Consider the following 27216-nt stretch of genomic DNA (forward strand, 5'->3'; position numbering starts at 1 on the left):
AAAATCTGGGGCCCAAGCCCCAATGAATATGGCCCAGTTCTCTAAGTCACCTCCCCGGCAACCCCCCCACACTGCATTTTGCTGTACTTGCTATACAGCAGCACATACCTGTGCACATCCAGTGCCTCCAGGTGACGTCTCCTCTGATGTAGATCTTCTTTGTCATCATCTTCTCCATTTGGTCCGTACAATTTCTTTCAGGCGCGCCACGTCTCTGCAGAGTGTGACAGACATCTTAGTTTCCTCACATTTTTATCATCATCTCCCAACCTGGAGTCCCCACTGTGTTATCCTGCTGCTCGCTGTGCTCCCCAATACCCCCAACTACTATCCTGAAGAAATAATAGGGCCCCCATAGTAATAGGGCTCCTCATAGTCCCAACAATAGTAATTCCCTTCTAGAATGCCCTAATTAGTAATACTTCCCTCTTCAGTACCCCAACCATGAAAACGCTCCCCAAGAGTGCCCCATTAGTATAAGAGCCCTCCATTATTAATAATACCCTCACAGACCCCTCAGTAGTAATAAGCCCCCCCCCCCCCCATAGTGCTCTAAGTAGATATAAGGCAAATCTATGTCTCTATTATAGAGCCTCCAGTAGTAATACAAATTCCTATAATGTCCCCTGGATTTATAATACCCCTACAGTGCCCCCAGTATTTATACTGCCCCCTACTGTTATAATGCTCACCCTGAAGTACACCCAGTATTTATAATGCCCCCTGCAGTGCCCCTGTAGTTATATTTCTCCTTCCATCATACAGTCCCATGTAAATAACCTAACACTATCTCTCCCACACCCTACACTATATAGTCCCATGTAAATAACATCCCTCTCTATCTACAGCCTTCTCCAAAATACAGTCCCATGTAAATAACATCACTTCCTCCCTGGCCGCCTTCAACATACAGTCCCAAGTAAATAATATCACCTCTCCCCAGCCGCCACCAAAATGCAATGGCATGTAAACATCACCCCCTCAACATTAATTCCCATGTAAATAACATAATTTCCCCCCACCAGCCAACTTCAACATATAGTCCCATGTAAATAGCATCGCCCCCTCAACATTAAGTCCCATGTAATTAACACCATGCCCTCCTCAGTCACCTCAGCCACACAGCTCCATATAAATAACATCACCCTGCCATAGCCGCCTCCAACATGCAGTCCCATGTAAATAACATCCCTCCCTTCAGCCCTAACATACAGTCCCACTTAAACTCCCAGCATTGCTCTGCCTCTCCCTTTACTTACCTCCCCTCATGTAGCAGACATCACCACAGCTTCTTCCTCCAGGACTTCTCCTCTTCACTGCCGTTCTCTCCTGCACTAGTCACGTGATGGTGACATCATTGCAGGTCCTTCTCAACCACTGCCTGTTTTACTGGTCACATGACCTGTGATGTCATCACAGGTCCTTCAGCTCTTCCAGTGCATTAGATTCAATTGTATTGCTGTCCTGAGGACTGCAATACAGTTGTATCTAGCTGGCAGGCAGGATATTTGGGGCCTAGGACAAAACATCAGGTGCCCAGGCCCGAATGTTTTAACCTAGCAACGCCCCTGTATAAACAATACAAGGTAGTATTAAGGCCTAAGCTCTGAAGAACACAGTTGTTCACAACTGCCGCTCTCTGGACTACTAAGTAATTTTCCCAATCACCCAATATGGGATTACAGTATGTTCTTAAGCACAACTTCAAATTACTTTGGACCCGGGATGTTCAATTTTACATCAAAACTGGAAAATTGAAATTGCCTACAAAGTCTATCTGCTCGAGCAGCTAAAGGAATTCATGTCTGTTCCACCTGCGACTTTGGCAACTGTGCCACTTCCCTGGAGCTTGTGATATATTCACATGTACTTGATTTGTAAGCAGCAGGTGGCTCTACTTGAGAAAAAAAAAGACATTAGAACGATCTGTGAAGTAAACCATAAATATGATAAATGCATAGAAAAGTTGAAAGAAGAAAACTTATTACATTCATTGAAAAAGCAGCAATCAGTGTATTGCTCATCAAATAGTGTAAGTGATTCTGCTGCTAATGCAAGCCATATGATTGCCTCTGGAATGCAAACTTTATTTCTTGCTTCCTGAAGGACAATCTGTAGAGTAAGAATATTCAAAGTGCTCAAAGGACTGTGCCTAGAGAAGCTTTTACAGAAATCAGCTGATGCTTCAAGGGGCCTCTATGAACAATTCACAATGTATAGCAATCAGTAAAACAAAGCCATTTGCCCTATTTTACAGCTGTTAGTGATGCGGCTGCAGAGTAATGGTAGTTCTTTCCCTGGTAGATCTAGGTGCAGGATTGCTATTTAGAGTGAATGCTACTGTCCTGGATCTCATGCAAGCCAACAAAAGCAACAAAGTGACACTTTTCATTGTAAAAGGAATTGATTGCCTTCCAACATTATATGAAGTTGCATGTTCTAGGCTTGCCGTACACTTTCACTTGTCCCACATCTATTCCTCCTGGCCCTCTATAATACACTGCATACTGGGCCAAGCATGTATAGGTCCTCAACAGGAAGAGAGAAGTAAGTCACTTCCAGATACCTCCAGCTAGGCTAACCTCCTATAGAAATGAAGGAGTGGGCATCAAACCTGTCCAAACTTTCTTTCTCCTGACATATGCCATTAAGAAGGGTCAGTACTACCGTGCACATTATGGGCTTGACCAGTGGGTCCAGCCGACATTCATCGAATATGCATGCAGACGTAGGCCCCATGAGCGAGTTTTCCGCGCGGGTGCAATGCGTGACGAGAAAGCAAAGCACCCGCACTGAATCCTGACCCATTCATTTCAATGGGTCTGTGTACATGAGCATTTTTTTTTGACGCATCAGTTCTGCATTGCGTGAAAAATGCAGCATGTTCTTAATTCTGCATTTTTAACGCATCCCTGGCCCCATAGAAATGACTAGGGCTTTAGTGAAAAACGGAAGCAAGTGCGGATGCAATGCGTTTTTTCACTGATGGTTGCTAGGAGATGTTGCTTGCAAACCTTCAGTTTTTTATCACACGCTTGAAAAGCGCATCAAAACCCATTGCTCCCGAGTGGAAAAAACTGAACAACTGAACGCAATCACAGACAAAACTGACTGAACTTGCTTGCAAAATAGTGCGAGTTTCACTGAACGCATCCGGAGCCAATCCGTCACGCTCATGTAAAAAAACATTAAAAAAAAACATTGTTTTGTGATATTCTGTCACAAGATATTTGTGTCTATGGCTGGCCACCCAGTGGTTATGATCTGAATTGCAGCATTCCAATGGTTTTACTTCCATGTTGAGATATTATATTGAATTTGGTTAGTGAGAAATGGGAGTTTTTAAAGAAAATTCTTCATCAAGTTTATGATACTCTTAATAAGGGCAGCATAAAGTAGCAACAAACATGCTGATTTCTGTAGTATGCAATTCATGAGCTAAAAGTAAGTAATTGTCAAGAACCCGCATGATAATCATTGCAGCATGGACCTGGAAAAGAGTCATAGCTGCCAGAAAACAGTTATTCATGACCTCCTGCTCTCCCTCCTGGAGATTGACAGTCTTCTCCTTACTTTTTTCCCTAGAAGAGAACTGGCAATCCTAAATCGATAGGTGGGGAAAGAAGGAATTATGGGAATGGGATTAATTGCCCATAGCAAACAATAAGATTTTACTTTTTAAAAGGTGCTCTTCAAAATGAATTATGGAATCTGCTTGGTTGCTATGCGCAACTAAGCAAGTTTTCCATCATATGAGATTTGATGAACCCTAGGACTCTTTAAAGCCATGAGTCTTTTCTAGGCCCAGACAGCAATAATTATAAAGCCGGTTCCTAGAAGCTACTTACTTATAGCTCATATTTCTGAAATTAGCATGTTTGTCACTACTTTATGCCTCCCTCAGTGGCGGCATCATAAGGTTGATGACAGTTTCCCTTTAAGTAAATAACTTTTCAGACAACTTAGCAAAATTCAGTAACAAAAATGACCATACAAAACTTTATACTATAAATTGTCAGAAAGAAACATCTAATTCTCCCATTATAAGCTGTTAACCTCTCCCAACACCCTGTTGGGAGAGGTTAACAGGAAGGACCAGAACAAATGATCAGATCACACAAGAGGGGATAGAGGAGGATTTAACAGAAACCGAGCGACACAAGGAGTCCATGAGACACCAGAGAGACTGCTACAGTGCTACAGTGCTTTATTCATATTCATGCAGGTCAGTACTTCTCTATAATGTCCTCTGTGACTTTATGACTGCTTCTGATTTAGTAAGAGAAAGCTATGAAGCATATTCTCCTCGGCTTTCTGTGTGCAGTTTATAGCAGGTAGTCTTCTACCACCAGATCTGGGAGAACTAGATATTCAGCATGCACATGGGAAAACTGCAAAAAAATAAATAATGAGACTTCGGGTAATAACTTCAAAAATGAATTTCTACTGTTAAAAACCTTTTCCCAAACTCGGGTTCGGCTCCAAATGGTACCTTGAAACCAAACCCAAGTTCGGGAAAATATTTTTAATAGTAGAAATTCATTTATGGAGTTATTACATGAGGTCTCACAAGACTTTGCAAAGTAATCGCTTATCCCTAATCTGCACAGTACACTGTGTTATGCCAAGTGCAGGGCCTAGAAGGGTGGTACATGACCTCAGAATTCAAAAGACAAAGAGAGAATCCATGTGTTATGTTCCAGCCTTTAAGGCTCTTAACTAGGAATAACACTGAACAGAGCGCCTAGTACATAAATGTGTGTTTCTCAACAACATATGCTGTATGGGATTTGTGATATACTCTTCCTAGAAACATAGAGTAACATAGCCAAGCATACAATACTAATGCATATTTTTTTGGTCTCCCTAATGATAAAGAACACCCCAAAGTCAACCAAGTTTGTCTTGAGGCATTCTGGCTCTCTTATCCTTCTCATTGAGAGACTTAAAAGTTTGGTGGGATGTTGTAATGCTCTTGTCTCACTTTTAGTTGAATGTTACTTTGGAAGTCTCTCTGGTTCATCTGATGTTAAATCAAAATGGTGAAATAAAAATGCTAAAGATGTTGGGATTTTTGCTATAAAGATGATGTATGTTCCAATGAATATGAGAGAACCATAATTATACTTTAAAAATAACATAACAGCAATATGAGAGCTACATTATTTTTACACAGCAAGCTGGCAGAAATGGCTTCCTGCCTTTGAAACAGGCTTATATAGCAAAGCTAAAAAAAAAATGAGTTAGTCTTACACATGCAAGTAGTGCTTTCAGGACAATCTAAAAGAAAAAAAAAAGCAGATGAGAACACCATTTCTTTTTGCAAGGCATTAAGGGGAACCTCTGGGTGTATACTATTTATATTATAGAGACCAGTTGATATACATGACAACTATTGTAGGCTAGACAACGGTCCTCTGGAATTCTGGGCAAAATATGTGCAAATTATCAAATCTAACATCTGCCTGCATCAGATAGGCTTAGGAAAGCTATTTTTAATATCTTTCCCAGCAACCAAGAGGGGCATCCCTGGACTACAATACTGCGCACATATACTCGGCATACTAGGTGCATCGCCTGGACTACAATACTGCACACATGTACTTGGCTACTTGGCATAGTAGGGGCATCACCTGGCATACAATTCTATGCACGGAAAAGCTAATTTGAATATCTTTCCTAGCAACCCAGAGGGGCATCACCTGGCCTACAATGCTGCGCGCAAGTTCTCTGCATATCAGGCGCATCACCTGGACTACAATACTGTGCACACATACTTGGCTACTTGGCATAGTAGGGGCATCGATTGGCATACAATTGAAGATTATGCTAGCGCTAGTGTACTTATTCTTAATTTTAGTAATGACAGGAGGCGAGTATTTTGCATTAAACTCTCTTTACTTACTCCACATAGCAGTAAAGAAACAGTTAAAACAGTAACCAATCAAAATGCAATAGGAGGTAATATATTCTGAGCTGTGAGACTCCTCCTCCTCTTTCGCATGCGACATCAGAAAAAACTGGACAAACTAAAGTCAATGTCTCTCAAACCACGAACCACCGAACGAATTCCTTGTCCTGTAGCTGTAAGGCATGAAGAAAATCCGGAATGAACTGTAACCGGTATGAAAAGACCTTCTGTCCGCACTCAGATCTCCGTGGGACGAAGTCCGATCGACACGAAGAAAACTCCCTGAAGTTGGACCGGAAACCTCAAGCATTTATACTGAAAAACAACGTGAAATGGGTTAGGAACCGAAACTGAACCTGCTTGCAGGCATGACCCACATAAAATGACAGTAAATGACATCACTTAAAAGAATCTTGGCTGCTAAAACGCAAAAGGGAATGAAACCATATACTTAACCACGAGCACTTACCAAGGGTGGGAAAATACTCGCCTCCTGTCATTACTAAAATTAAGATTATAAGTAGAGTTGAGCGAACACCTGGATGTTCGGGTTCGAGAAGTTCGGCCGAACATCCCGGAAATGTTCAGGTTCGGGATCCGAACCCGATCCGAACTTCGTCCCGAACCCGAACCCCATTGAAGTCAATGGGGCCCCGAACTTTTCGGCACTAAAAAGGCTGTAAAACAGCCCAGGAAAGAGCTAGAGGGCTGCAAAAGGCAGCAACATGTAGGTAAATCCCCTGCAAACAAATGTGGATAGGGAAATGAATTAAAATAAAAATTAAATAAATAAAAATTAACCAAAATCAATTGGAGAGAGGTTCCATAGCAGAGAATCTGGCTTCCCGTCACCCACCACTGGAACAGTCCATTCTCAGATATTTAGGCCCCGGCACCCAGGCAGAGGAGAGAGGTCCCGTAACAGAGAATCTGTCTTCATGTCAGCAGAGAATTAGTCTGCATGTCATAGCAGAGAATGAGGCTTCACGTCAGCCACCACTGCAACAGTCCATTGGCATATATTTAGGCCCAGCACCCAGGCAGAGGAGGGAGGTCCCGTAACAGAGAATCTGTCTTCATGTCAGCAGAGAATTAGTCTGCATGTCATAGCAGAGAATGAGGCTTCACGTCAGCCACCACTGCAACAGTCCATTGGCATATATTTAGGCCCAGCACACACACAGGCAGAGGAGAGAGGTCCCGTAACAGAGAATCTGGCTTCATGTCAGCAGAGAATCAGTCTGCATGTCATAGCAGAGAATGAGGCTTCACGTCAGCCACCACTGCAACAGTCCATTGGCATATATTTAGGCCCAGAACCCAGGCAGAGGAGAAAGGTCCCGTAACAGACAATCTGGCTTCATGTCAGCAGAGAATCAGTCTTCATATCATAGCAGAGAATCAGGCTTCACGTCACCCACCACTGTAAGAGTCAATTTTCATAAATTTAGGCCCAGAACCCAGGCAGAGGAGAAAGGTCCCGTAACAGACAATCTGGCTTCATGTCAGCAGAGAATCAGTCTTCATATCATAGCAGAGAATCAGGCTTCACGTCACCCACCACTGTAAGAGTCAATTTTCATAAATTTAGGCCCAGAACCCAGGCAGAGGAGAAAGGTCCCGTAACAGACAATCTGGCTTCATGTCAGCAGAGAATCAGTCTTCATATCATAGCAGAGAATCAGGCTTCACGTCACCCACCACTGTAAGAGTCAATTTTCATAAATTTAGGCCCAGAACCCAGGCAGAGGAGAAAGGTCCCGTAACAGACAATCTGGCTTCATGTCAGCAGAGAATCAGTCTTCATATCATAGCAGAGAATCAGGCTTCACGTCACCCACCACTGTAAGAGTCAATTTTCATAAATTTAGGCCCAGAACCCAGGCAGAGGAGAAAGGTCCCGTAACAGACAATCTGGCTTCATGTCAGCAGAGAATCAGTCTTCATATCATAGCAGAGAATCAGGCTTCACGTCACCCACCACTGTAAGAGTCAATTTTCATAAATTTAGGCCCAGAACCCAGGCAGAGGAGAAAGGTCCCGTAACAGACAATCTGGCTTCATGTCAGCAGAGAATCAGTCTTCATATCATAGCAGAGAATCAGGCTTCACGTCACCCACCACTGTAAGAGTCAATTTTCATAAATTTAGGCCCAGAACCCAGGCAGAGGAGAAAGGTCCCGTAACAGACAATCTGGCTTCATGTCAGCAGAGAATCAGTCTTCATATCATAGCAGAGAATCAGGATTCACGTCACCCACCACTGTAAGAGTCAATTTTCATAAATTTAGGCCCAGAACCCAGGCAGAGGAGAAAGGTCCCGTAACAGACAATCTGGCTTCATGTCAGCAGAGAATCAGTCTTCATATCATAGCAGAGAATCAGGCTTCACGTCACCCACCACTGTAAGAGTCAATTTTCATAAATTTAGGCCCAGAACCCAGGCAGAGGAGAAAGGTCCCGTAACAGACAATCTGGCTTCATGTCAGCAGAGAATCAGTCTTCATATCATAGCAGAGAATCAGGCTTCACGTCACCCACCACTGTAAGAGTCAATTTTCATAAATTTAGGCCCAGAACCCAGGCAGAGGAGAAAGGTCCCGTAACAGACAATCTGGCTTCATGTCAGCAGAGAATCAGTCTTCATATCATAGCAGAGAATCAGGCTTCACGTCACCCACCACTGTAAGAGTCAATTTTCATAAATTTAGGCCCAGAACCCAGGCAGAGGAGAAAGGTCCCGTAACAGACAATCTGGCTTCATGTCAGCAGAGAATCAGTCTTCATATCATAGCAGAGAATCAGGCTTCACGTCACCCACCACTGTAAGAGTCAATTTTCATAAATTTAGGCCCAGAACCCAGGCAGAGGAGAAAGGTCCCGTAACAGACAATCTGGCTTCATGTCAGCAGAGAATCAGTCTTCATATCATAGCAGAGAATCAGGCTTCACGTCACCCACCACTGTAAGAGTCAATTTTCATAAATTTAGGCCCAGAACCCAGGCAGAGGAGAAAGGTCCCGTAACAGACAATCTGGCTTCATGTCAGCAGAGAATCAGTCTTCATATCATAGCAGAGAATCAGGCTTCACGTCACCCACCACTGTAAGAGTCAATTTTCATAAATTTAGGCCCAGAACCCAGGCAGAGGAGAAAGGTCCCGTAACAGACAATCTGGCTTCATGTCAGCAGAGAATCAGTCTTCATATCATAGCAGAGAATCAGGCTTCACGTCACCCACCACTGTAAGAGTCAATTTTCATAAATTTAGGCCTAGAACCCAGGCAGAGGAGAAAGGTCCCGTAACAGACAATCTGGCTTCATGTCAGCAGAGAATCAGTCTTCATATCATAGCAGAGAATCAGGCTTCACGTCACCCACCACTGTAAGAGTCAATTTTCATAAATTTAGGCCCAGAACCCAGGCAGAGGAGAAAGGTCCCGTAACAGACAATCTGGCTTCATGTCAGCAGAGAATCAGTCTTCATATCATAGCAGAGAATCAGGCTTCACGTCACCCACCACTGTAAGAGTCAATTTTCATAAATTTAGGCCCAGAACCCAGGCAGAGGAGAAAGGTCCCGTAACAGACAATCTGGCTTCATGTCAGCAGAGAATCAGTCTTCATATCATAGCAGAGAATCAGGCTTCACGTCACCCACCACTGTAAGAGTCAATTTTCATAAATTTAGGCCCAGAACCCAGGCAGAGGAGAAAGGTCCCGTAACAGACAATCTGGCTTCATGTCAGCAGAGAATCAGTCTTCATATCATAGCAGAGAATCAGGCTTCACGTCACCCACCACTGTAAGAGTCAATTTTCATAAATTTATGCCCAGAACCCAGGTAGAGGAGAAAGGTCCCGTAACAGACAATCTGGCTTCATGACAGCAGATAATCAGTCTGCATGTCATAGCAGAGAATCAGGCTTCACGTCAGCCACCACTGCAACAGTCCATTGTCATAAATTTAGGCCCAGCACCCAGGCAGAGGAGAGAGGTCCCGTAACAGAGGATCTGGCTTCATGTCAGCAGAGAATCAGTCTGCATGTCATAGCAGAGAATGAGGCTTCACGTCAGCCACCACTGCAACAGTCCATTGGCATATATTTAGGCCCAGCACACACACAGGCAGAGGAGAGAGGTCCCGTAACAGACAATCTGGCTTCATGTCAGCAGAGAATTAGTCTGCATGTCATAGCAGAGAATGAGGCTTCACGTCACCCACCACTGCAACAGTCCATTGGCATATATTCAGGCCTAGCACCCAGTCAGAGGAGAGAGGTCCCGTAACAGAGGATCTGGCTTCATGTCAGCAGAGAATCAGTCTGCATGTCATAGCAGAGAATCAGGCTTCACGTCAGCCACCACTGCAACAGTCCATTGTCATAAATTTAGGCCCAGCACCCAGGCAGAGGAGAGAGGTCCCGTAACAGAGGATCTGGCTTCATGTCAGCAGAGAATCAGTCTGCATGTCATAGCAGAGAATCAGGCTTCACGTCAGCCACCACTGCAACAGTCCATTGTCATAAATTTAGGCCCAGCACCCAGGCAGAGGAGAGAGGTCCCGTAACAGACAATCTGGCTTCATGTCAGCAGAGAATTAGTCTGCATGTCATAGCAGAGAATCAGGCTTCATGTCAGCCACCACTGCAACAGTCCATTGGCATATATTTAGGCCTAGCACACAGGCAGAGGAGAGGTTCATTCAACTTTGGGTAGCATCGCAATATAATGGTAAAATGAAAATAAAAATAGGATTGAATGAGGAAGTGCCCTGGAGTCCAATAATATATGGTTATGGGGAGGTAGTTAATGTCTAATCTGGACAAGGGACGGACAGGTCCTGTGGGATCCATGCCTGGTTCATTTTTATGAACGTCAGCTTGTCCACATTGGCTGTAGACAGGCGGCTGCGTTTGTCTGTAATGACGCCCCCTGCCGTGCTGAATACACGTTCAGACAAAACGCTGGCTGCCGGGCAGGCCAGCACCTCCAAGGCATAAAAGGCTAGCTCTGGCCACGTGGACAATTTAGAGACCCAGAAGTTGAATGGGGCCGAACCATCAGTCAGTACGTGGAGGGGTGTGCACACGTACTGTTCCACCATGTTAGTGAAATGTTGCCTCCTGCTAACACGTTGCGTATCAGGTGGTGGTGCAGTTAGCTGTGGCGTGTTGACAAAAGTTTTCCACATCTCTGCCATGCTAACCCTGCCTCAGAGGAGCTGGCCGTGACACAGCTGCCTTGGCGACCTCTTGCTCCTCCTCTGCCTTGGCCTTGGGCTTCCACTTGTTCCCCTGTGACATTTGGGAATGCTCTCAGTAGCGCGTCTACCAACGTGCGCTTGTACTCGCGCATCTTCCTATCACGCTCCAGTGCAGGAAGTAAGGTGGGCACATTGTCTTTGTAGCGTGGATCCAGCAGGGTGGCAACCCAGTAGTCCGCACAGGTTAAAATGTGGGCAACTCTGCTGTCGTTGCGCAGGCACTGCAGCATGTAGTCGCTCATGTGTGCCAGGCTGCCCAGGGGTAAGGACAAGCTGTCCTCTGTGGGAGGCGTATCGTCATCGTCCTGCCTTTCCCCCCAGCCACGCACCAGTGATGGACCCGAGCTGCGTTGGGTGCCACCCCGCTGTGACCATGCTTCATCCTCATCCTCCTCCACCTCCTCCTCATCCTCGTCCTCCTCGTCCTCCAGTAGTGGGCCCTGGCTGGCCACATTTGTACCTGGCCTCTGCTGTTGCCAAAAACCTCCCTCTGAGTCACTTCGAAGAGACTGGCCTGAAAGTGCTAAAAATGACCCCTCTTCCTCCTCCTCCTCCTCCTCCTCCTGGGCCACCTCCTCTTGCATCATCGCCCTAAGTGTTTTCTCAAGGAGACATAGAAGTGGTATTGTAACGCTGATAACGGTGTCATCGCCACTGGCCATGTTGGTGGAGTACTCGAAACAGCGCAACAGGGCACACAGGTCTCGCATGGAGGCCCAGTCATTGGTGGTGAAGTGGTGCTGTTCTGTAGTGCGACTGACCCGTGCGTGCTGCAGCTGAAACTCCACTATGGCCTGCTGCTGCTCGCACAGTCTGTCCAGCATGTGCAAGGTGGAGTTCCACCTGGTGGGCACGTCGCATATGAGGCGGTGAGCGGGAAGGCCGAAGTTACGCTGTAGCGCAGACAGGCGAGCAGCAGCAGGATGTGAACGCCGGAAGCGCGAACAGACGGCCCGCACTTTATGCAGCAGCTCTGACATGTCGGGGTAGTTGTGAATGAACTTCTGCACCACCAAATTCAGCACATGCGCCAAGCAAGGGATGTGCGTCAAATTGGCTAGTCCCAGAGCTGCAACGAGATTTCGCCCATTATCACACACCACCAGGCCGGGCTTGAGGCTCACCGGCAGCAACCACTCGTCGGTCTGTTGTTCAATACCCCGCCACAACTCCTGTGCGGTGTGGGGCCTGTCCCCCAAACATATGAGTTTCAGAATGGCCTGCTGACGTTTACCCCGGGCTGTGCTGAAGTTGGTGGTGAAGGTGTGTGGCTGACTGGATGAGCAGGTGGAAGAAGAGGAGGAGGAAGCCGAGAAGGAGGAGGTGGCAACAGGAGGCAAAGAATGTTGCCCTGCGATCCTTGGCGGCGGAAGGACGTGCGCCAAACAGCTCTCCGCCTGGGGCCCAGCTGCCACTACATTTACCCAGTGTGCAGTTAGGGAGATATAGCGTCCCTGGCCGTGCTTACTGGTCCACGTATCTGTGGTTAGGTGGACCTTGCTACAGATGGCGTTGCGCAGTGCACACTTGATTTTATCGGATACTTGGTTGTGCAGGGAAGGCACGGCTCTCTTGGAGAAGTAGTGCCGGCTGGGAACAACATACTGTGGGACAGCAAGCGACATGAGCTGTTTGAAGCTGTCTGTGTCCACCAGCCTAAATGACAGCATTTCATAGGCCAGTAGTTTAGAAATGCTGGCATTCAGGGCCAGGGATCGAGGGTGGCTAGGTGGGAATTTACGCTTTCTATCAAATGTTTGTGAGATGGAGAGCTGAACGCTGGCGTGTGACATGGTTGAGACGCTTGGTGACGGAGGTGGTGGTGGTGGTGTTGGTGGTACATCCCCTGTTTGCTGGGCGGCAGGTGCCAACGTTCCTCCAGAGGCGGAGGAAGAGGCCGAGGCGGCAGCAGCAGAATAGGCCGAGGCGGCAGCAGCAGAAGAGGTAGCAGGGGGAGCCTGAGTGACTTCCTTGGTTTTAAGGTGTTTACTCCACTGCAGTTCATGCTTTGCATGCAGGTGCCTGGTCATGCAGGTTGTGCTCAGGTTCAGAACGTTAATGCCTCGCTTCAGGCTCTGATGGCACAGCGTGCAAACCACTCGGGTCTTGTCGTCAGCACATTGTTTGAAGAAGTGCCATGCCAGGGAACTCCTTGAAGCTGCCTTTGGGGTGCTCGGTCCCAGATGGCGGCGGTCAGTAGCAGGCGGAGTCTCTTGGCGGCGGGTGTTCTGCTTTTGCCCACTGCTCCCTCTTTTGCTACGCTGTTGGCTCGGTCTCACCACTGCCTCTTCCTCCGAACTGTGAAAGTCAGTGGCACGACCTTCATTCCATGTGGGGTCTAGGACCTCATCGTCCCCTGCATCGTCTTCCACCCAGTCTTGATCCCTGACCTCCTGTTCAGTCTGCACACTGCAGAAAGACGCAGCAGTTGGCACCTGTGTTTCGTCATCATCAGAGACATGCTGAGGTGGTATTCCCATGTCCTCATCATCAGGAAACATAAGTGGTTGTGCGTCAGTGCATTCTATGTCTTTCACCGCTGGGGAAGGGCTAGGTGGATGCCCTTGGGAAACCCTGCCAGCGGAGTCTTCAAACAGCATAAGAGACTGCTGCATAACTTGAGGCTGAGACAGTTTCCCTGGTATGCATGGGGGTGATGTGACAGACTGATGGGGTTGGTTTTCAGGCGCCATCTGTGCGCTTTCTGCAGAAGACTGGGTGGGAGATAATGTGAACGTGCTGGATCCACTGTCGGCCACCCAATTGACTAATGCCTGTACCTGCTCAGGCCTTACCATCCTTAGAACGGCATTGGGCCCCACCATATATCGCTGTAAATTCTGGCGGCTACTGGGACCTGAGGTAGTTGGTACACTAGGACGTGTGGATGTGGCAGAACGGCCACGTCCTCTCCCAGCACCAGAGGGTCCACTAACACCACCACGACCATGTCCACGTCCGCGTCCCTTACTAGATGTTTTTCTCATTGTTATGGTTCACCACAACAACAAATATATTATTTGGCCCAATGTATTGTATTCAAATTCAGCGGGATATAAATTTGAGGCCTAGTATTTAGGCGCTGGGTGACCGGTATGGATTTAGTGACAGAATTAGACTTGGAAATGCACAGAAGCGTGTGTGTGAAGTTATTCTGAATGACCCTATGTGCACCTTCAATATTATATACCCTTTTAGGGATAGATTTCAAATAGCTCTGATATAGCAGAAACCACTAAATTATGAAATTGCTAAATTGGGAATTGTACTTCAACCCAGAACAAAAAATGTGCTTTGACGGACACTAAATATCTTGCCCAGCAACAACAGTACAGCGGTGGGTAACGAGAGATTTAGAGGGATTTAAATTTGAGGCCTAGTATTTAGGCGCTGGGTCACCGGTATGGATTTAGTGACAGAATTAGACTTGGAAATGCACAGAAGCGGTGTGTGTGAAGTTATTCTGAATGACCCTATGTGCACCTTCAATATTATATACCCTTTTAGGGATAGATTTCAAATAGCTCTGATATAGCAGAAACCACTAAATTATGAAATTGCTAAATTGGGAATTGTACTTCAACCCAGAACAAAAAATGTGCTTTGACGGACACTAAATATCTTGCCCAGCAACAACAGTACAGCGGTGGGTAACGAGAGATTTAGAGGGATTTAAATTTGAGGCCTAGTATTTAGGCGCTGGGTCACCGGTATGGATTTAGTGACAGAATTAGACTTGGAAATGCACAGAAGCGTGTGTGTGAAGTTATTCTGAATGACCCTATGTGCACCTTCAATATTATATACCCTTTTAGGGATAGATTTCAAATAGCTCTGATATAGCAGAAACCACTAAATTATGAAATTGCTAAATTGGGAATTGTACTTCAACCCAGAACAAAAAATGTGCTTTGACGGACACTAAATATCTTGCCCAGCAACAACAGTACAGCGGTGGGTAACGAGAGATTTAGAGGGATTTAAATTTGAGGCCTAGTATTTAGGCGCTGGGTCACCGGTATGGATTTAGTGACAGAATTAGACTTGGAAATGCACAGAAGCGTGTGTGTGAAGTTATTCTGAATGACCCTATGTGCACCTTCAATATTATATACCCTTTTAGGGATAGATTTCAAATAGCTCTGATATAGCAGAAACCACTAAATTATGAAATTGCTAAATTGGGAATTGTACTTCAACCCAGAACAAAAAATGTGCTTTGACGGACACTAAATATCTTGCCCAGCAACAACAGTACAGCGGTGGGTAACGAGAGATTTAGAGGGATTTAAATTTGAGGCCTAGTATTTAGGCGCTGGGTCACCGGTATGGATTTAGTGACAGAATTAGACTTGGAAATGCACAGAAGCGTGTGTGTGAAGTTATTCTGAATGACCCTATGTGCACCTTCAATATTATATACCCTTTTAGGGATAGATTTCAAATAGCTCTGATATAGCAGAAACCACTAAATTATGAAATTGCTAAATTGGGAATTGTACTTCAACCCAGAACAAAAAATGTGCTTTGACGGACACTAAATATCTTGCCCAGCAACAACAGTACAGCGGTGGGTAACGAGAGATTTAGAGGGATTTAAATTTGAGGCCTAGTATTTAGGCGCTGGGTCACCGGTATGGATTTAGTGACAGAATTAGACTTGGAAATGCACAGAAGCGGTGTGTGTGAAGTTATTCTGAATGACCCTATGTGCACCTTCAATATTATATACCCTTTTAGGGATAGATTTCAAATAGCTCTGATATAGCAGAAACCACTAAATTATGAAATTGCTAAATTGGGAATTGTACTTCAACCCAGAACAAAAAATGTGCTTTGACGGACACTAAATATCTTGCCCAGCAACAACAGTACAGCGGTGGGTAACGAGAGATTTAGAGGGATTTAAATTTGAGGCCTAGTATTTAGGCGCTGGGTCACCGGTATGGATTTAGTGACAGAATTAGACTTGGAAATGCACAGAAGCGTGTGTGTGAAGTTATTCTGAATGACCCTATGTGCACCTTCAATATTATATACCCTTTTAGGGATAGATTTCAAATAGCTCTGATATAGCAGAAACCACTAAATTATGAAATTGCTAAATTGGGAATTGTACTTCAACCCAGAACAAAAAATGTGCTTTGACGGACACTAAATATCTTGCCCAGCAACAACAGTACAGCGGTGGGTAACGAGAGATTTAGAGGGATTTAAATTTGAGGCCTAGTATTTAGGCGCTGGGTCACCGGTATGGATTTAGTGACAGAATTAGACTTGGAAATGCACAGAAGCGTGTGTGTGAAGTTATTCTGAATGACCCTATGTGCACCTTCAATATTATATACCCTTTTAGGGATAGATTTCAAATAGCTCTGATATAGCAGAAACCACTAAATTATGAAATTGCTAAATTGGGAATTGTACTTCAACCCAGAACAAAAAATGTGCTTTGACGGACACTAAATATCTTGCCCAGCAACAACAGTACAGCGGTGGGTAACGAGAGATTTAGAGGGATTAAATTTGAGGCCTAGTATTTAGGCGCTGGGTCACCGGTATGGATTTAGTGACAGAATTAGACTTGGAAATGCACAGAAGCGTGTGTGTGAAGTTATTCTGAATGACCCTATGTGCACCTTCAATATTATATACCCTTTTAGGGATAGATTTCAAATAGCTCTGATATAGCAGAAACCACTAAATTATGAAATTGCTAAATTGGGAATTGTACTTCAACCCAGAACAAAAAATGTGCTTTGACGGACACTAAATATCTTGCCCAGCAACAACAGTACAGCGGTGGTAACGAGAGATTTAGAGGGATTTAAATTTGAGGCCTAGTATTTAGGCGCTGGGTCACCGGTATGGATTTAGTGACAGAATTAGACTTGGAAATGCACAGAAGCGTGTGTGTGAAGTTATTCTGAATGACCCTATGTGCACCTTCAATATTATATACCCTTTTAGGGATAGATTTCAAATAGCTCTGATATAGCAGAAACCACTAAATTATGAAATTGCTAAATTGGGAATTGTACTTCAACCCAGAACAAAAAATGTGCTTTGACGGACACTAAATATCTTGCCCAGCAACAACAGTACAGCGGTGGGTAACGAGAGATTTAGAGGGATTTAAATTTGAGGCCTAGTATTTAGGCGCTGGGTGACAGGTATGGGTTTAGTGACAGAATTAGACTTGGAAATACACAGTAGCGGGTGTGTGTGAAGTTATTCTGAATGACCCAATGTGCACCTTCAATATTATATACCCTTTTTGGGATAGATTTCAAATAGCTCTGATATAGCAGGAACCACTAAATTATGAAATTGCTAAATTGGGAATTGTATTTCAACCCAGAACAAGAAATGTGCTTGAACGGACACTAAATAACTCGCCCAGCTACAGCACTAGGGACAGATTTAGCTGGATATAAATTTGAGGCCTAGTATTTAGGCGCTGGGTGACCGGTATGGATTTAGTGACAGAATTAGACTGGGATATGGCCAAAAAATAAACAGACTATTGCTGGTTAAATGCACTTGGTGTGACAGCTTCACCCTGATGTAGGCTTTAGCCAAAAAACAACCACACCATTGAGGGTTAAATGCACTTGGTGACAGGCGCAGCTTGCCCCTGATTTTGTATATGGCCAAAAAATGAACAGACTATTGCTGGTTAAATGCACTTGGTGTGACAGCTTCACCCTGATGTAGGCTTTAGCCAAAAAACAACCACACCATTGAGGGTTAAATGCACTTGGTGACAGGCGCAGCTTGCCCCTGATTTTGTATATGGCCAAAAAATGAACAGACTATTGCTGGTTAAATGCACTTGGTGTCACAGCTTCACCCTGATGTAGGCTTTAGCCAAAAAACAACCACACCATTGAGGGTTAAATGCACTTGGTGACAGGCGCAGCTTGCCCCTGATTTTGTATATGGCCAAAAAATGAACAGACTATTGCTGGATAAATGCACTTGGTGTGACAGCTTCACCCTGATGTAGGCTTTAGCCAAAAAACAACCACACCATTGAGGGTTAAATGCACTTGGTCGCAGCTTGTGCTGGCGCACCACAAGACACAAAATGGCCGCCGATCACCCCAGAAAAATGAGACTGACAAACGGTCTGTGCAGCCTAAAAACAGTGAGCAATTGAGGATCAGCAGCTCAATGATCCACAGCTGCAGATCGATCAGTTAATCAAGTCCTTTGGAGGAGTTAATCTGCCTAATCTCGCCCTACTGTCGCAGCCGCAACCTCTCCCTACGCTAATCAGAGCAGAGTGACGGGCGGCGCTATGTGACTCCAGCTTAAATAGAGGCTGGGTCACATGGTGCTCTGGCCAATCACAGCCATGCCAATAGTAGGCATGGCTGTGATGGCCTCTTGGGGCAAGTAGTATGACGCTTGTTGATTGGCTGCTTTGCAGCCTTTCAAAAAGCGCCAAGAAAGCGTCACAAAAGCGCGAAGAAAGCGACGAACACCGAACCCGAACCCGGACTTTTACGAAAATGTCCGGGTTCGGGTCCGTGTCACGGACACCCCAAAATTCGGTACGAACCCGAACTATACAGTTCGAGTTCGCTCATCCCTAATTATAAGTACACTAGCGCTAGCATAATCTTCAATTTTACCACATGACAGGAGGCTTCATATTTTGCATTTTTAATGCTGATTCACAAGACACATTGCCGCCCCCGTGCTTGGACGAAAGTAGAATGTCCGGAAGGTAGACTCTCTCGACCAGTCCGCCGAATGTAGGATGTCTGTCAGAGAAGCGCCTGCCGAGAAGGCCGAGGAAGCAGCCGCCCCACGAACTGAATGTGCCCCAAAACAGGGGTCCACCCCCGCCAGAGACAGAAGCCACCGTATCCACCTGGCGAGTGTAGTAGTCGAGGCGGGAACGTGAGGCCTAACGTAGGACACCAAAAGCTGTCCCGAGGCAGAAGCTCGAAGCGCGGAAGTGACCTCTACGTACCGAGTAAGGGTAGAAACTACACAAAGTTGCGGTTCTGAGGCAAAGAAGGGATAAAAGACCGACGTAGAGTTGGACTTGGTACGTCTAGACACCCGAAAGGTAACTCCCTCCGGAGAGACCGAAAAGGCGTCGACGTCGAAAGCCCGTAGGTCCGAAACTCGACGAAAGGAAACGAGGCAAAGTAACAAAGTCAACTTGGCCGACAGTTGTCTTAGAGAGAGGTAGGTATTAGTCGGCCAATCTCTCAGAAACTGAAGAACCAAGGCCACATCCCAGAGACGAGAATATCTGGGGCCCGGAGGTCTCTGCAACCTTATACCCCTAAGTAAACGGCAAACAAGTGGATCCCTACCGATTGGGATACCAAGAGAGGGAACGTGCGCCGCCGAAATAGCGGAGCGCACCACGTTGAGAGAACGATAGGAGCGGCCCAAAGAGAACAAATGAGACAGAAAATTCAATATGGCGGTCACAGGTGCCGTAAATGGATCGAAGTCCCGTTCACAGCACCAAGAGGACCAGGAATCCCAAGCTGATAAGTAACATCTTCTAGTTCCAGGAGCCCAGGAGTCCCATATGAGGTCTCTAGCTGCCTGCGATAAATCGCTGGTCTGCCAGGCTCCCCGGAAAGAGCCCAAGCCACCAGAAGGAGACGGCCCTCGAGTACCAGGGGATGCGGATTCCCTTTCGGGTCCGTGAGGAGCATCGGGAAAGACGGTAGAAGCAACGGATCGATGTAGGAGAGCTCCAGAAGGTCCGGGAACCACGGTTGACTCCGCCAAAGCGGAGCGACGAGCAGGAGAGAAATGCGTTGATTCCTCAGGAATTGAATTGTCCGTGCGATCATGCTGAAAAGGGGAAAGGCGTACGCTCCCTTGGCTGGCCACTGTTGGAGAAACGCGTCCACCGCTAAACTCTCCGGATCCGGTAGCCAGCTGAAGTAGGCCGGAGTCTGCCTGTTGTTGCGGGAAGCGAATAGGTCCAGTCGGAAGGGGCCCCTCCTGACCGAGAGTCGTTGAAAGACCTGAGGATCCAATCTCCAGTCGCTGCTGTCCCTCCAGTGACGTGAGAACCAGTCTGCCGTCAGATTCGTCTCCCCCGGAAGGTATTCCGCCCTGAGTGAAATGTTGCGGGGAAGGCAGAAGTCGAAGATCTCCTTCGTCACCTCCGACAGTAGTCGGGAACGGGCTCCGCCCAGGCGGTTGATATAGCGGACCGCCGAGATGTTGTCCATCCGCAAGAGAATACAGCAATGTGACTTGTCCTTCGCCAGACTGCGGATAGCGAACGACCCCGCCAACAGTTCCAGGCAGTTGATGTGGAGAAGACTCTCTTGAGCGGTCCAGGCGCCTCCTGTTGATCTGCCTCCGCCCGTCGCGCCCCAGCCCCAAAGGCTGGCGTCCGACTCCAAAACGACGTCGGGAGAGCTCCCGAAGATGGCTCGGCCGTTCCAAGCCTCCATGCTGTCTAGCCACCATCTGAATTCCTCCCTGACCTCTTCCGTTATCGGGATCGATTGATCGTAGGAAGGATTCCGATGGAGAAAGTAGGTCTTCAGACGTTGCATCGCCCTGTAGTGGAGCGGTCCCGGGAAAATGGCCTGAATGGAAGCGGATAGTAGACCTACGATCCGAGCCAGAGTGGAATGGAGAAGCAGCGGATGACTCTGCGCAATTCCTTCTTGATAGCCGCGATCTTCGTCGCTGGTAAGCGTAGTGTGCTGGACCTGGAGTCTATCTCGAATCCCAGAAACTGGACAGTCTGAGTCGGGGACAACTCCGATTTCAAGAAGTTCACCACGAACCCCAGGGAGGTCAGGAAGTCGACGGTAAAACGTGTGTGCCGAGTCAGTCCGGACCTGTCGTCGCAAAACAGAAGCAGGTCGTCCAGGTATATAATGCACCGAATCCCTTGAGCACGAAGATGTGCGACCACAGGCTTCAGCAACTTGGTGAAACACCACGGGGCTGAACTGAGGCCGAAAGGGAGGCACGTGAACTGCCACGGTCGACCTTGCCACAGGAATCTGAGGAAACGTCGGCAGGTCAAGTGGACCGGTACCGACAAGTACGCGTCTTTGAGGTCCAGTCTCGTGAACCAATCTCCGTCTCGAAGGAGGTCCCTCAGAAGGTGTATGCCCTCCATCTTGAAGTGCCTGTATCGCACGTAGGAGTTGAGCTTCTTTAAATTTAAGACTGGTCTGAAATCCCCGGTCTTTTTCTTCACCAGGAAAAGATTGCTGAAAAAGCCTCCCTGATCGTGTGCGGGCTCCACCGCACCTTTGGAGTGGAGGTCTAGTAGCTCGTTTGCTATCAACCTGTAGTCCTCTGCGGAGCATAGAAAAGGATGCGGCAGGATCGACTGGTCTGGACGTCCCACGAAGTCTATGACATAACCCTGCACCGTCTGGAGTATCCATGCGTCCGACGATATAGCCGCCCAGTTCTGAAAACAAAGGGAAATACGACCTGCTGTATGAGTGAGAAGAGGTACCTGCAACAGGTGACGACTTACCGGTGGAGTTGAAGCGAGCCCTGCCCCGGGCACGTGATCCACGACCTCTGTCGGCTCCTCTGGTGAAGGAGAAAGGCTGTCTATAGCCTGCTTCTGGGTAGAACGGTTGAGGCCTTTGAGAACTGGGGCCCGAAGGCCAGAATCGGCTGGCTGCTCGGCCCCTGTGGCGGCCAGCCCTTCCAAAAACACCCCTTTGGGAGTTGGCTCGGAAGACCCGCTTCATGGAGGTCTGTGCTTTGTTAAGCGAGGTAAAGACATTCACATGTCTATTGAGCTCCTTCAGAAAAGTCTCACCAAATAGCTTGCCCTGTGCCAGAGGTCCTAGTTCTTTGGTGCCCAATTCCACCAATTTTCCGTCAAGACGGAGTAATGCTGCTTTCCTCCTCTCAGAAGAGAGGGCTACGTTGGCGTTGCCTACAAAGCAGAAGCACCGTTGTGCCCATTCTCTAATGTCGTGAGCCCATTCACGAACCATATTAGCGTCAAACTCCTCTGATCGCGCTAGGGCATCATCCGCCAAATACAAAATGCGGGAAAGTGGACCAATGGAGTCCAACAGCTTATCCTGTACGCCGTGGAATGCCTTCTCAACCCCTTTGCGAGGGTCCCGACCACCCCTAGACATAAAGGTGGTCATGATCTGGTCGAACTCCGGAGTTTGCGCCACGAAGTCGGGTAACAGAGGGCGAGGGCATTCGGATCGTAAACGGTTGCGAACCGTTTTGTCCATAGGTTTGCGTAGCCATAGGTGCATAAACTTTGCGAGGTGATCCGGAGGCGTCCAGTCCCCAGAACGTGGATGACGGATGTTTCTCGGATCGAAGAGACGTTGGCCGGAGGGGTCCAGGATGGTTTCCTCATCCTCCAGTGGTGGCGCCGAGTCGTCGGGTAGCTGGGCGGTTTCGAGAAAGGTGCCCCTTTGGTCACCGGAAAACGCGCCCTCATCTGACCCCCAGGCGTCCTCCGGAACGTCTGAGTCCGCGGCCTGCCACGAGTCCAGAATATTCATGGACGGAGAAAGCTTATCCTCCTCGTCCGAGGAGTAGTGATGTTCAGGCGAGGGAGCGAGAGGAGACGGTTTGTCGCGCTTGGCGGGGGCCTTGCCCCTGACCGGATTGGCAGAGCCCTTCTCTCCTTTCCAATGGCGTTTTTGTGGCCGAGTGTCGGCACGAACCTGTGACCCCGAAGCCTCGGAATCATAATCCTGTTGCTGGACCACAGCGAGGTCATCTGGCCCCTCAGCCGCCGTCATAATCCTGGAGAAAGCCTTCTCCATCGAGGCAGCAACTGCCTCATTAATCATGGCCTGAAGCTGTGCAGCGTTCTGGTCCATTGTCCAACAGCACCCTGGCACAGGGTAGTATAAAGTATATATAGAGATGGTACCAGCAGTACCTATAACCCCAGCAGGGTAAATTGGGATTTTTGTACTGGGCAGCACCCAGGAATAGAGGATGTATGTCTGACACCTCTGTAGCAGCAGCAAGATCGGGGCGACACCCCAAAGCCCAGGGAATGAATCCTGCAGTGATGAGGCCTGGACAAACGGCCACAGAATTTGAGAGCCCTGCCTGGTCGTCTGACAGGCTTATGCGATCCGAGCTGTGAAGGAGGAGAGACACAGTGAGGGCTCTGACACGGAGCACAAAAGCAAATAGTATGACGGCAGGGTTGTAATGGACTTACCGCAAAAACCGAGCGCGGTGGAACTGGAGTCTCGGATATCCAAAATGGCGGCCACAGTTCTCACGAGACGCGAGCGTAATTGCCGTTGCCGACGCCTGAGGAGAGGATCCCGCGAGCGGCAGCCGAGAATGCGCGGCGAAAAACCGCGACGCGATATTCGCAGATGGGGTGAACGTTACCCCTCACCCTAATCCTGGGGGGGGGGGGTGCTAGTAAATAAATAAATTGGCTAGTAAAGTGAGAAGGCCAGACAGGGACGGGAGACCAACTGAGGAGAAAAAATTTTGCCGGAGCCACAAACCGCCCAAAATATAGCGGTAGGCATTAAATAATACCACAAGGATAGAAAGAAAAACACTCAAATGGAAATACGTAACCCCCAAAACCTTATAACTGGGAGAGCAGAAACTCTGACCTGTCTGTCTGATGGAGCAGTAAAGAAAGAGGAGGAGGAGTCTCACGGCTCAGAATATATTACCTCCTATTGCATTTTGATTGGTTACTGTTTTAACTGTTTCTTTACTGCTATGTGGAGTAAGTAAAGAGAGTTTAATGCAAAATATGAAGCCTCCTGTCATGTGGTAAAATTCTATACATGGGTACTTGGCGTACCATCAGATCTCCATAATGAAAAGTGTACCCCTTAGACAAAGTAAATATATTGAAACACATGTGTGCACTAGGCCCTTTCTCCCCCCCCACCCCCACCAAATCCCCATAATTAATCACAAAAAAATTGGATTTGACTGAATCTGAACTTTATGAGAAGTTCAGACCGAATCAGAAACCGGTGGAACCAGTTTGCTCATCCTTAAATAACACTATCAGTTTTTCCTGCTGTGTTCCTTTGACTTTAAAATTGCATTTAAAATGTTGTACAGTTCTACCTGGTTGGAATCTGTTAAAGCAACAGAATCCTTTTGCACAAATTCACATAACTAGAGATAAATAGTTTTTAAAGTAATCAAATTTTCCAAATAATTAAGATTTTAGCAAATCCGAAACTTTGGTGATTCAATCCGGACTAGACATTAGTGAATTACTAATTAAATTTGGTACCAGTTTACCAGAATTCTACTTCCAAATGAATCCATTGTTTTGGCGATTGAATTTAGATGAATCGTTCAAAATGACGCCAAACATTTTACATATCAAATTCAGTACACTAGTGAGGGAAACAGGGCAGGAAACATGAAGATGATGGGCTTGCCCATAATGTCTTGCAGTCACCCCCACAGCCAATCCGGAGGAACGATATTGACTTGAGTTTTAGACTCTCTTTAAGGTCCCTAGAAGAGATGCCATTCTCTCCTCAGCCACTGTTGTGATAGGACATGTGTCTCACACACACAGCAATTAGACACACAAGCTAGTTTAGGGTCTTACAGGGGCAGTGTGGGTCTTAGAAAGATATGTTTACTGCTGCACAGCATATTTGTCCCCCACACACTATATTATATTATTTTTAGTAAGAGCTATACTGAAGATGTTGTTATGGGTGAGAAATAAGGAGACACGTTACAAAACTGTGCCACATTCTAATCACGTAACTGAGGCTGAGCAGAAATACTAGCTACGATCAATGGACAAAAGTGGCAAAGTTTTTGGGTGGTAAAAAATCTTCCTTTCCTCAAACATTCTCGTTAACTTTCGCTAAATTGCTAACTCTCGTCATATTGCTCACTTGAAGCACTTGTAAAGCATATAAAGCTTTGCTTCATCTGAACTATTTCTCTACCCTGTGCCACAGGCATATGGGCATCTCATGCTGATTTTTCCTCAGTCTCTCCTTTTGATGTTATAGTTCATTTACCTAGAATTTTGCCCATTTACCAGGGGATTAGTTTAAAATATGCAGATACCGTCGTAGCATTTAAGTTTAAGGATCTGCTCAGTTTGTTCTGCCTGTTTGTTTTCCCTCAAAATCGAGACACAAAAATGACAGCATTAGGGAAAATGCTTGGCTGGAATTACCATTTTCCGTACAGAATGTTCCGCACTTCTACATATTCCAACTGGTGCACTCAATCATATTCTCTAATATATGCCAAACAATTTGCTCCTTTCAGGTACAGTAATCAAAGCCATTTCTTCGCTGTAACCGTTCCTCTGTTTACAGTTCTTTGCATGAACGGAGAAAATATGGTTTTACCCCAGAGATATGGGAAAAGAATGCACTAAAATTGACTCCTGTTTTGGGAGCGGATTAGTAAGGAGCAAATGGCAGCCATAAATCATCCGAAAAATAACCGATGTCTATGAAGAATATATTACCCAGTGTCTGCATAAAGTAATATACAGAGTTTCATAATTTTTATTCAGATTCCATGTAGAGATCAGACTTTAACATTGGATGAATCACAAGGCAATCTAGCTACAATGCATTAGAGCAAGCATGCTCAACCTGCGGCCCTCCAGCTTGCCCAAACAGCCTACAGTTATCAGTCTACAGCAGGGCATTGTGGGAGTTGTAGTTTTACAACAGCGGGAGGGCCGCAGGTTGAGCATGCCTGCATTAGAGCATTAGTTGCAGTACTACTACTCCCAGTATTCCTAGTATTTTTCTAATACCTGGAAAGGCACAGGTTGCCGAACACTGGTATTGCCAATGAAGCATGTCAATGGTTTCTGACTCTTTCTGACTCTTTCTTTACTGGATCCTCTTCATACCATCCAGATATTCTCACATACTGCACCCATTCTGTGGAACTTAATCAGTAGGTTTTTTCCTTACATACCAAGTTTTAATAGTGTCCCTTTTTTCAAGGAGACAATGTGGTGCACTATAGCTCTCCTCCAGAAGTATGGAGACAGTGTCTCTAGACTTAGGTCTCATGCACACGACCGTTGTTTTATTCCGTGTCCGTTGCGCTGTTTTTCGTCATTTTCAATGGGTCCGTTGAAAACTCGGCTAATGCACCGTTTGCCATCCTCGTCCGTGATCCGTGGTTCCAGTCCGTCAAAAAAAGATAACCTGTCCTATTTTTGCGGAAAACGGTTTGCGGACCCATTCAAGTCAATGGGACCACTAAAAAACATGGAGGCATACAAGATTGTCATCTTCGTCCGTGCGTCCGGGTTTTTTCTATCATTTGCATGGCAAACCTGTTTTTTTTACATTCCTTTATGTCTGGTGGTCCTCCAAAAATAAAGGAAGACACACGGAAATAAAAACGGAAACGGATCACGGAACAACGGAACCCCGTTTTGCGGACCGCTAAAAAATATGCATGTGCATGAGGCCTTACTGTCATGTCTTCAGCAGTTTCTATTATGTGTGTATTTTATTCATGCTCCATCTATTGGCCATTTGTGCATATGGTTTCCAGCTAGCCAGCATTAAATCTTTGGTATGTCCCATGAGATCCAATGTAACTATTACCTATGAGCCTGGTGACCTGGAGCAGAGTGAGCACCATTGACACGTGGTGCCTGCTGTTTCATGCAGCAGGAATCCGCAGCTAATGTCCGCAATCGGCGGTAATACCGACTGTGGACATTTAACTCCTCAGATGCTGTGGTCAAATGTGACCACGGTGCCTGAGGAGGCTAAAACCCTGAAGCGCACACTTCCAGGTCAGGAGCGTTTTCCCCCGGTGGAGATCAGGGAAAGCGGCCTGCTCTAATAATGAGCCAAAGCCTTACTAGTCTTCCAGGCTAATTATTAGTACATCCCATTTCAGGCCATCAGGTGGCAAAACTGAACTGGAATATAGTAATTTCTGTACAGAATAATGGACCATTTTCGATTATTCTGGACAAGTTGCAATCTGATGATTGCAAGTTGTGGTCCACATGGGGACCTAACAAGTAAAAAAAAAAAAAGTTAAAAAAAGTTTGGGAAAATATATTAAA

Source organism: Bufo gargarizans, chromosome 1, assembly GCF_014858855.1.
Source record: "Bufo gargarizans isolate SCDJY-AF-19 chromosome 1, ASM1485885v1, whole genome shotgun sequence".
NCBI classification, from domain to species: domain Eukaryota; kingdom Metazoa; phylum Chordata; class Amphibia; order Anura; family Bufonidae; genus Bufo; species Bufo gargarizans.